Source organism: Rana temporaria, chromosome 9 (genome assembly GCF_905171775.1).
Source record: "Rana temporaria chromosome 9, aRanTem1.1, whole genome shotgun sequence".
Lineage (NCBI taxonomy): Eukaryota > Metazoa > Chordata > Amphibia > Anura > Ranidae > Rana > Rana temporaria.
Genome location: NC_053497.1, coordinates 38,730,977 through 38,742,175, shown reverse-complemented (window position 1 = coordinate 38,742,175; position 11,199 = coordinate 38,730,977). Strand labels below are relative to the sequence as shown.

General features: G+C 46.5%; 1 protein-coding gene across 3 annotated transcripts in view; it reads left to right on the top strand.

Moving 5' to 3' along the window:
- Positions 1–7,954: 7,954 nt before the first annotated feature.
- The window catches only part of LOC120913347 (cytochrome P450 2G1-like), a 36,890-nt gene continuing 33,645 nt past the window's right edge, over positions 7,955–11,199 (top strand). For all 3 annotated transcript variants that reach the window (XM_040323222.1, XM_040323221.1, XM_040323220.1), the window contains exon 1: positions 7,955–8,098. The gene's annotated coding sequence lies outside the window, so the exon portion shown is untranslated. The remainder of the gene's footprint in view (positions 8,099–11,199) is intronic.

Sequence of the window (11,199 nt, the reverse complement as noted above, 5' to 3'; positions counted from 1 at the left end):
AAAACTGACCGTGTGTAGGGTAAAAAAGCTGCCGAGCTGGCTATTGGCTTTGCCTTCGGATTTCCTGGCGGTAGAAAATAGCCGGGGAAACCATACGTGTGTACGAGGCATTATAAAAGAAAGGGGATCTGGTGTCACCGGTGACCCACCTCCATCCCTGTAATATGCAACAAAAGAGATTTGCCCTTTGGGACTTTAAATGAGGTGGACACCATTGGGCCAATAAACATAGCAGTAAATGCAGTATAAAGTAGATGTGTTTGTTCAGATAAGAGTAATACAATGCATGCACAGATACAATCAACAGTGGCCATTTATAAAACGACATACATATAAATAGACAATTGGTACATGTATAGTAAAAGACATGTGATACACAGGCATCTAATATACCCGACATGACCCAGACCCAGCTTACTCTTCATGGGTGGATGCGTGTACAACTGTACCTAGGATGGAAAAATAAAGGTAAGTATGTGGTATAATGTTGGTGAAATGAGCATAAGGTATAGGGCAGGGGTGCCCAACCTACTGAAGGCCGAGGGCTACTTAAAGCGACTTAGTAACCAGTCGCGAGCCACATTGAGCGGAGTGGGCAGATGGCAGGTCTGTGTCCAGTCTGCATGTGCCAAGCAGACACAGCCCAATCTACTCTATGGGCTCTCTGATCCAATCAGATGAAAGGGGACAGATCCACTTCTGTTTTTTTAGCAGATCGGATTGGAGGTAGGCAGGTGTAAACCGACAAAAGTCTGTTTACATCTGCCGATCCATAGTAGTAAATGGAGGGTCCGATTGGGTCGGATCGATCGCTTGAAAGGGGCCTAAGGCTGCTTTTATACTGATGGTCTGTGGTCTATTGCGGCGCAGTGTACCTGTGGTTTTCCCACCGGTAAGCTGCACTTTGCCATAGATGTCTATTATATCTTGCAGGTGTGGTGCACTTTCTGAAAAGCTGCTTGCTTCCTCCACCACCGGCTTTATTTACAACACTGATGCTCTCAGATGGAAGGTCGGCAACCTGCAATCTGGGCTTGCCAACCAGCTGATATTTGGGAAACTCAGAATTCTCAGGATCTTGCTTAACCACTTGACGTCTGCGCTATAGCCGAATGACGGATACATCGCAAACCTGAATTGCCGGGAGGTCGTCAAATAGACGTCCTCCCCTTTACACGCTCACCGCGCGCCATCTGCAGGGCGCATTCGCGGTGCGCACTGTGATCACTGAGTCACTGAGACTCGGGTGATCACAGATCCAAGTAAGTGGTCGGTCCCGTCCCCTTACTATGTGATCAGCTGTCAGCCAATGACAGCTGATCACGTTATGTAAACAAAAACGTAGTAATTTTTTTTTTCACCTTATGCTGACAGCGTGAGGAGAAAAAAAAGCTGATCACCGGCTTTTGTGTAAGGGAAATCAGTCCCGAGTGGAAGAGGCACATCCGCCTCATCAGTGCCCACCAATACCTCCTACCAGTGCCCCTGCCAGTGACCATCAGTGCAAAACAGTGGCACCTATCAATGCCTATGAGTGCCACTTATCAGTGCCTCATCAGTGCCACCTAGCAGTGCTGCCTATCAGTCTCACCTACCAGTGCTGATCAGTGCCCATCATTGCCACCCATCAGTGCCCATCACTGCCACCTATCAGTGCCACCTTTTAGTGCCAATTCTCAGTGCCCACCAGTGCCACCTATCAATGCCCTTCAGTGCCACCCATCAGTGCTACCTCTCAGTGTCTCCTCTCAGTGCCCACCAGTGCCGCCTATCAGTGCCCACCAGTGCCACCTACCAGTGCCCACCAGTGCCGCCTTATCAATGCCTATCAGTGCAGCCCATCAGTTCCCACCAGTGCTGTCTTATCGGTGCCCATCAGTGCAGCCTATCGGTGCCCATTAGTGAAGTCTCATCAGCGTACATCAATGAAGGAGAAAAATTACCTGTTTGCAAAATGTTACAACAAAATATAAAATGGTTTTGTATTTTTTTTTTTTTATTCAGTCTTTTTCAAATACCACCAAAGTAAAGCTCTATTTGGGTACAGTGTTGTATGACCGCGCAATTGTCATTCAAAGAGTGAGAGCGATGAAAGGTGAAAATTGGTCTGGGCAGGAGGGGGGTTTAGGTGCCCAGTAAGCATGTGGTTAAATGATCATGACATTACCGTTTCAAACACAAATACAAAAAGAACTAAAAAAATATATATAAATAATAATTTTAGCTCTAAAATTGCGATATACAATGCTGGGGAGAATCCGCTCATCAAAATATTTCCTCTACTTTAGTTAATTTGTTTAATGATCACATAGGTTGTGGTAAATCAGGATGAGCTCCGGCGTGTTCGCATAGCCCGCCAGGAAGTCGGCACCCGCGCTGCGCTAATCACAGCCAGGGAGACATTGTCCAATGCTCGGCTGCAGAGATCGGGAAATGTCTGCCAGGCTGTGATTAGCGCAGCGCGGGTGCCGACTTCCTGGTGGGCTCTGCACGTGTTCTGTGCGAACACGCCGGAGCTCATCCTTAGTGGTAAACTGCCTACAAAATTAGATAACTGAGTGTATCGCCAAATATATCTTGTTGGACCACATATTAGTCGCATAGATTTCACTTTAGAGTTTTCGATTAAATGGTGAAGTTGGGGTTTGTCCTCTAAGAACCATGACCTAAATCCTTTATCTAAAAAGCCAGGCAAAAAATAGGAATGGTGTAACAAGGGCATCAAAGGGAAGTTATATTTCCATGAGTAATTGAGTATCGGGAGTGCAACGAGTCCCATATAGCCAAGGTGGATACCATCAGGGCCGATACTGAAGATGCTAAGGTTCTATATTTACGTGGGAGCCATACAATAGCCGATAGATCAGTTTCTGCCATAGTATGTTCCATCTGTACCCGCAACCTGGAATCCCCTGCATATTTCCAATATAATATTCGAGTTAAGACTGTTGTCTGGTAATATATTTTAAAATTAGGAAGAGCTAAACCTCCGGCTCTTTTAGAGCGATACAGTACATCCCGGGAGATTCTAGAACGCTGTCCTTTCCATATAAAATGGGAAACCAAGGATTGAAGGGTAGAAAAAAAAAACAGAAGTGACTCCAAAGGGAATCATTTGAAACATGAATAAGATACGTGGTAGAATATTCATTTTAACTATATTATTTTCCCCAGCCAAGTATGAAAAATATAAGTCCATTTACGTAAATCAGATTTAATTTCATTCAGGAGAGGAAGATAATTATATTGAAACATGTCTGACAAACGGGCTCTTAAATTAACTCCTAAATATTTTAAGGTTCTAGGCTGCCAAGTAAATGCGAATAATGGACATAACTTCCTGGCTTCACTTGAAGGAATAGAGGCCCAGATTCACAAAAGAGATACGACGGAGTATCTCAGATACTCCGTCGTATCTCTCAGAGTATCTATGCGACTGATTCATAGAATCAGTTACGCATAGATAGCCATAAGATCCGACAGGTGTAATTGTTTTACACTGTCGGATCTTAGGATGCAATACCGCGGCCGCCGCTGGGGGGAGTTTGCGTCGTAAACCAGCGTCGGGTATGCAAATTAGGAGTTACGGCGATCCACGACGGTTTTTCGCGTTCGCTACGTCGCTGCTACTCTAGTTTCCCGCCGCAAAGTTAGTCGTCGTTTTAGGTGCCCTAACTTTACACAGCACACGTATGTGCTGTATAAAGTATGGCAGTCGTTCCCGCGTCAAAATTTAAAAATGTTTCCTTCTTGCGTAAGACGTCCGGGAATACGGAAGTACGCTACGCGCGTCGCCGTTCGAAAAAATTACGTCACTTCGCGCAAAGCACGGCGGTAAATTCAAAAGGGAGCATGTGCAGTAGGTCCGGCGCGGGAGCGCGCCTAATTTAATTGGCACATGCCCCTTTGAATTACGCGGGCTTACGCCGGAGGCCGCCGGCGTAGGTTTTCATTGCAAGTGCTTTGTGAATCAGGCACTTGCGATGAAAACTTGCGGCGGTGTAACGTATCTACAATACGTTACGCCGCCACACTTCTACGTGAATCTGGCCCTGAGATATTAAGTATCAGATATCAGATGTTAACATATTAATTTTAAAATTAGAAAAAGATTGATATGTCCGTAGGGAAGCCATTATGTTTGGAAGAGTAATTCTAGGTTGCTGAATGTAAAACAAAATATCTGCATACGCTGCAAATTTATGCTCTACCTCTTTAATTTTCACTCCATGAATATTATGATTATGCCTTATTGTTGAAAGATGAAAATGATTCGCTAAGTGAGCCATTTACCCTTATCCTAGCGGACGGAGAGGCATAAAGAGCAAAAATGCAATAAAGCATCATTGGGCCAAAACCCATAAACTTCTCAGGATCTTCATGACAATACTTACGCGTAGGCACCACATTTTTTTTTTTACTCCACAGGTTTTTCTTTTCTAATGTAATGTAGTAATTAAACATTTGGAGGTGACCAGTGCTGAATAAGAGGACCTTGCAATTGGGTGCAAAGTCTGCTTTGACGTACCAAAAAATTGTATGGCACACAAGAGGAATTTAGGAGTGTTTAAGTAAAAGCCTGCCTGTAGACCCCTGCATTGAGCGACTGTGCTTTCTGAACTTCCTAAAGTAAAGGCACAAGCAGAGCAGAGATAAATCACTACGGTATGCTTACATTGGAGGCTTGCATGAGTGAACAAATGTATGTGCATACAGAGGTCATAACACCAGCTGAGTAAATATCAGTAATACAGCGATGAGTACAGTAAGAATCTTTGCCTTTTTGGGGGCGCTGACTCTTTATATGGGAAAGGAATATGGTTTTGAAGCATGAGTGAACAGTTTTCGGAGAGCTATGAGCTTTTGCACGTGAGTTATAGTGTTGTGCTGAACTGTAATGCCGCGTACACACGGTCGTTTTTTGTGATGAAAAAAAACGTCATTTTTTCTCATGAAAAAAAACAAAGTTTTTCAAACTTCATTTTAAGAAACGACGTTGTCTACACACCATCGTTTTTTCAAAATGCTCTAGCAAAGCGCGGTTACGTTCAGCACGTACGGCGGCACTCTGTTCCATTCAAGCTCGCTTCATAACTTGCTTCTGAGCATGCGCGGGTTTAAAAACATTGGCCCAGATTCAGGTACATTTGCGCTTTATTTGCGCAGGCACAGGGCAACGATTTTGCCCTGCGCCCACGCAAATATTTTACGCTGCCCTCGATTCACGGAGTAGTAGCTCCGTAAATTGCTAGGGCGCGCCGGCAAAATTGCCCGGCGTAAGCGCGCGCAATGTAAATGATCCCGCCGGGGGCGGGAATCAGTTAAATTAGGCGCGTTCCCGTGCCGATCGTAAAGCGCATGCGCCGTCGGGAAACTTTCCCGACGTGCATTGCGGCAAATGACGTCGCAAGGACGTCATTTGCTTCAGAGTGAACGTGAATGGCGTCCAGCGCCATTCACGAATCACTTACGCAAACTACGTATATTTTAAATCTCGCGACGCGGGAACGTGGCTATCCTATAGAATTGGCTGCGCCTGCTATTAGGATGTGTAATGTTACGCGAAACCCGACGTGCGCAAACTACGTAATTTGCGTATGCAGGGCTCGCGCAACGTTGTGAATCGGTGTTAGTATGCAATTTGCATACTATACACAGATCACAATGGGAGCGCCCCCTAGCAGCCAACTCAAGAATGCAGCCTAAAATCTGCGTGGCATAAGAGCCTTATGCCACGCAGATTTTAGGCTGCAGTCGGCGTAGCGATGTTCCTGAATCAGGAGCATTCGCTACGCCGGAGCAAGTAAGCAATTGCGCTGTGTAACCTATGGTGACACGGGCGCAATTGCTTCTTGAATCTGGCCCAGTGTTTTAAACGTTGTTTTAGCTACACACGGTCATTTTAAATGACGTTTTTAAAAATGTCGTTTTTTTTCATCACATAAAACGACCGTCTGTACGCGGCATTAGGCCGCGTACACACGATCGGTCCATCCGATGAGAACGATCTGATGAACCGCTTTCATCGGTCCAAACCGATCGTGTGTGGGCCCCATCGGTTAGTTAACCTTCGGTCAAAAAAATAGGAACTTAACAGATGGACGCCTAACCGATATGTCAAAACAGATCGTTAGTATGCAAAAGCATTGATTAAAAACCCGCGCATGCTCAGAATCAAGTCGACGCATGCTTGGAAGCATTGAACTTCGTTTTTTTCAGCACGTCGTTGTGTTTTACAGTAGGTGTTTGTGATATTGTGCTTTTAGCACGACAGCGTCGCGCTGATACTCGGCGACATGGTGCCGAGATCTCGCCGACACCTCGCACTCACTGGAATAGTGACAGCACATCCCAGCAAGCGCGTCATAGAAGCGACGGGAGATCCGACTTGGATTCCCGCCAATTCTACACGTGTGCGGCGTTTGCTATGAATCCTGAGGGGGAAGTCCCCGCCGGATTTTAAATAAAAATCCGGCATGGGTCCCCCCCCCAGGAGCATACCGGGCCCTTGGGTCTGTTATGGGTTGTAAGGAGAGCCCCCCTACGCCGAAAAAAACTGGCGGTGGAAGAGAACCAGACGGCGGCGGTGGAAGAGAACCAGACGGCGGCCCCCACCCACCCGAAGACGTCAAAGAAGAAGCCCCCCCTGGTAAAAGAGCTAATAAAGAAGACAGGGGGCGGCCTCCGGAGCAGACTAATAAAATATTTTAATACACTGTGTGGTTTATTTGTGTTTTTACCACTTTTCTTGCAGGTGAATGGGTAGGGGTACGATGTACCCCATACTCATTCACTTAGGGTGGGGGGCCGGTATCTGGGGGCCCCCTTATTAAAGGGGGCTCCCAGATTCCGATAAGCCTCCCGCCCGCATACCCCGACAACCAACGGCCAGGGTTGTCGGGAAGGGGCCCTGTCCTCATCAACATGGGGACAGGGTGCTCTGAGGTGGGGGGGCCGCAGTGCGCCCCCCTGCCCCAGAGCACCCAACCCCCCCATGTTGAGGGCATGCAGCCTGGTACGGCTCAGGAGGGGGGGGGGGCGCTCGCTCGTCCCCACTCCCTTCCTGGCTGGCCGGGTAGCGTGCTTTGGATACGGGTCTGGTATGGATCGTAGGGGGACCCCCTACGCCGTTTTTTTCGGCGTAGGGGGGCTCTCCTTACAACCCATAACAGACCCAAGGGCCCGGTATGCTCCTGAGGGGGGGACCCATGCCGGATTTTTATTTAAAATCGGCGGGGACTTCCCCCTCAGGATTCATAGCAAACGCCGCACACGTGTAGAATTGGCGGGAATCCAAGTCGGATCTCCCGTCGCTTCTATGACGGCTCTGTCTCCATCGCGGCAAGCCAGCTCGGCGCTGGCTCCCGCGATGGGGCTCGTAGGTGCTCAATCTCGCCGAGAAAGAGAGCGAGATTGACACAAAATCGGGTTCACCTACTGTACGTCACCGCGTTCTGACATGATCGGTTTTTTAACCGATGGTGTGTAGGCACATCAGACCATCAGTCAGCTTCATCTGTTAACCAATGACAACGCTCCTTCGGACCGTTCTCATCGGATAGACTGATCGTGTGTACGCGGCCTAAGACTGTTTTGCCAAATGAGCTTAGAGTTTTGAGAATGTCATTTCTGTTTCAAGAAATGAGCCAAAACAATGGAGAAAAACTGTAACTGCTGCACACACAAAGCATATTGGATTAAGAATTTATATAGACTGCATGTGCAACCTCTACATTGTTGCACAGATTTTTACACTTGTATGTTTTTGTTTGTTTCATATCATTTGTAGACTGTCAGGAGACAGGAAATGCAGCCTGTGCCTGTAGTTCAGTGTCAGGCGCATTTCTTATACTTACACTATTATATGTTCCTGTTTCCCATGTAGGACGGCAGTGGGAGGTACGTATTCTGTGCGTGCCACAGATTGTACAGCATGCATGTAATGTGATATGGAGCTCTTCCTCCCATATGATCGGGGAGAACGTTGGGCTAACAATGGTTACTGAAATTGTTTCTGTGCACAGAGATTAGAGAGTTCTGCCTCCCCTACCCAACAGAATCAGTCTATTTTGTCTACCTGGCAGAGATAAGACTTCAGGTGAGTGTTAGCTCCCCCCCCCCATATGGTATGATTGACTCAGATCTGAGTGATACAAGCAGTGACAGGCTGCAGCCTCATACTACACCCAGGATCCCAGTGCTGCAAGCTCTATCCCAGGCTGTGCTTAGTCTCAGGCCCCGTACACACGGCCGAGGAACTCGACGAGCCAAACACATCGAGTTCCTCGGCCAGTTCAGCCCTGAAGCCGCCGAGGAGCTCGGCGGGCCAAGAGCTCCCATAGAACAACGAGAAAATAGAGAACATGTTCTCTATTTTCTCGACGAGTTCCTCGGCGGCTCCATCGGGCCGAAAGTGTACACACGACAGAGTTTCTCGGCAGAATCCGGCTCTGACCGAGTTTCTCGCCGAATTCTGCTGAGAAACTCTGTCGTGTGTACGGGGCCTCAGATTCTTGCTCATATCCCCATACCTCCCAACTTTTTTAAATAGGAACAAGGGACACCTATTAGCAAAAGTATGTAGGTATACAACACACTCCCAGAGGCGATTCAGTTTGCATGTGTTGCGCTATATGGGCTAGATTCAGGTACAGTTACGCCGGCGTATCAGTAGATACGCCGTCGTAACTCTGAATCTACGCCGTCGTAAATTTAAGCGTATTCTGGAAACCAGATACGCTTAAATTAGGCTAAGATACGAGCAGCGTAAGTCTCCTACGCTGTCGTATCTTAGGATGCATACTTTACGCTGGCCGCTAGGTTCCGTTGAGTTTGGCGTAGAATATGCAAATGAGCTAGATACGCCGATTCAGAAACGTACGTGCGCCCGGCGCATTTTTTTACGTCGTTTACGTAAGGCTTTTTCGAACAAATAGCTGGCCTAGCCAATGTTAAGTATGGCCGTCGTTCCCGCGTCGAAATTTGAAAATTTTCCGTTGTTTGCGTAAGTCGTCCGTGAATGGGGCTGGACGTAATTCACGTTGAAACCAATATGTCCTTGCGGCGTACTTTGGAGCAATGCACACTGGGATATGTCCACGGACGGCGCATGCGCCGTTCGTGAAAAACGTCAATCACGTAGGGTCACGAGTAATTTACATAAAACACGCCCCCTGTTCCACATTTGAATTAGGCCGGCCCATTTACGATACGCCACCGTAACTTAGGAGGCAAGTGCTTTGTGAATACAGCACTTGCCTCTCTGACTTACGGTGGCGTAGCGTATATGCGATACTCTACCCTGCCTCAAAATTACGCCGACATACCTAAATCTTGCCCTATAAGTTTTTCACTCACTCACTCACTCACTCCCTGTCACGCCCCCCTTAAAGAAGGATTAAACAAAAGATAATAGTTAAACCCACAAGTACTTTTTTTTTACCACTTACAGACCGGAAGATTTGCCTACTTAATGACCAGGCCATTTTTTGCGATACGGCACTGCATCACTTTAACTTCGCAGGCATGCAATGCTGTACCCAAACAAAACTGACGTCCTTTTTTCCCCACAAATAGAGTGGTATTTGGTCACCTCTGCATTTTTTTTTTTTTTTTTGCGCTTTAAACAAAAAAAGAGCGTAAATTTTGAAAAAAAATCAATAGTTTTTACTTTTTGCTATAATAAATATCCCCCAAAAAAATATATATATATATATATATTAAAAAAAAAAATGTCCTCAGTTTAGACCGATACGTATTCTTCTACATATATTTTGAAAAAAAAAATAATAATAAATAAATAGCAACAATGTTGAAAACAAAACATTTTTCTTTTTAGTTTTTGGTATAATAAATATCCCCAAAATGTTTTAAAAAATGAATTTCTTCATCGGTTTAGGCCAATATATACATATTTTTGGCAAAAAAAAAAAAAAATGCAATAAGCGTATATTAATTGGTTTACGCAAAAGTTATAGCGTCTACAAACTATGGGAAAGATTTATGGTATTTTTATGATTTTTTTTTTTTTACTATTAATGACGGTGATCTGTGATTTTTAGCAGCACTGCGACATTGTGGTGGACAGTTTTGACACATTTCTGGGACCATTGACATTTATACAGGGATCAGTGCTATAAAAATGCACTGATTACTGTGTAAATGTCACTAGCAGGGAAGGGGTTAACACTAGGGGGTGATCAATGGGGTTAACTGTGTTCCCTAGTGAGTGTTTCTTACTGTATGGGGATGGGACTGACTGGGGGAGGAGACATATCGCTGTTCCTACTCAGTAGGAACAAACAATATGTCTCCTCTCCCCTGACAGAACACGCAATTTTTTTTTCCCCAATCGCGAGTGGTGGGTGGCAATCGCGCCCACCGGCCACGTGCATCGGGTCCCCCGTGGTGCCACGACGCAGGACTCCGTGGGCTCTTAAAGGGGGCGGCGTACCCATACAGCGATTCGTGGGAACATGCCACTTTTCCGACGTATATTGGTGTGAGCCGGTCAGCATGTGGTAAACTACTAACAGTTTATACTGGCTTTTGGGGTCCGCCCCCCCCCAAGAAAATTGAGCACCAGCTGCCACTGCACCAATGTGTTGATGAAACACATGCTCTTTAAAGTCATGCCTCTAAGAAAAAAGCGAGTCATCCGTATATTTGATTCTGACAGATGACAACCATAGTGTGGCAGATTCACGTAGATCTGCGGCGGCGTAACGTATCGCATTTACGTTACGCCTCCGCAAGTTTTACTGGCAAGTGCTTGATTCACAAAGCACTTGCCTGTAAAGTTGCGGCGGCGTAGCGCAAATTCCCCGGCGCAAGCCCGCCTAATTCAAATGATCCGGGTAGGGGGCGTGGATCATTTAAATTAGGTGCGTTCCCGCGCCAAACGTACTGCGCATGCGCCGTCCCTAAAATTTCCCGACATGCATTGCGGTAAATGACGTCGCAAGGACGTCATTGGTTTCGACGTTACCGTAAATTACGTCCATCCGTATTCGCGACCGACTTACGCAAACAACGTAAAAATTCAAAACTCGACGCGGGAACGACGTCCATACTTAACATTGGCTGCGCCTCCTAATAGCAGGAGCAACGTAACGACGAAAACGACTTACGCAAACGACGTAAAAAACTACCGCCGGGCGCACGTACATTTGTGAATTGGCGTAAGTAGGTAATTTGCAT